Source organism: Cystoisospora suis (assembly GCF_002600585.1).
Source record: "Cystoisospora suis strain Wien I chromosome Unknown contig_4349, whole genome shotgun sequence".
In the NCBI taxonomy this organism is placed as follows: Eukaryota; Apicomplexa; class Conoidasida; order Eucoccidiorida; family Sarcocystidae; genus Cystoisospora; species Cystoisospora suis.
Genome location: NW_027157141.1, coordinates 17342 through 17573, shown reverse-complemented (window position 1 = coordinate 17573; position 232 = coordinate 17342).

Sequence of the window (232 nt, the reverse complement as noted above, 5' to 3'; positions counted from 1 at the left end):
AGAGAAGTGGGACTATTTTGACAAACCGAGGAGGCGTAGGAGGTAGTAGTCGAAGTCATCAGATCTATGAAGATCTTCAGTATTGTAGTAACGAGTTGTCCATAGCGTATACGTTGTTAAACACGGCTCTAAATTTCATTCACTTTACTACTCAGACGTCATCTCTCTCTTCGTCAAGAGTCTCCTGTCTTCCTCCCCCATTCTGTTCTTCTTCTTCGTTGTTTCGTCCTTC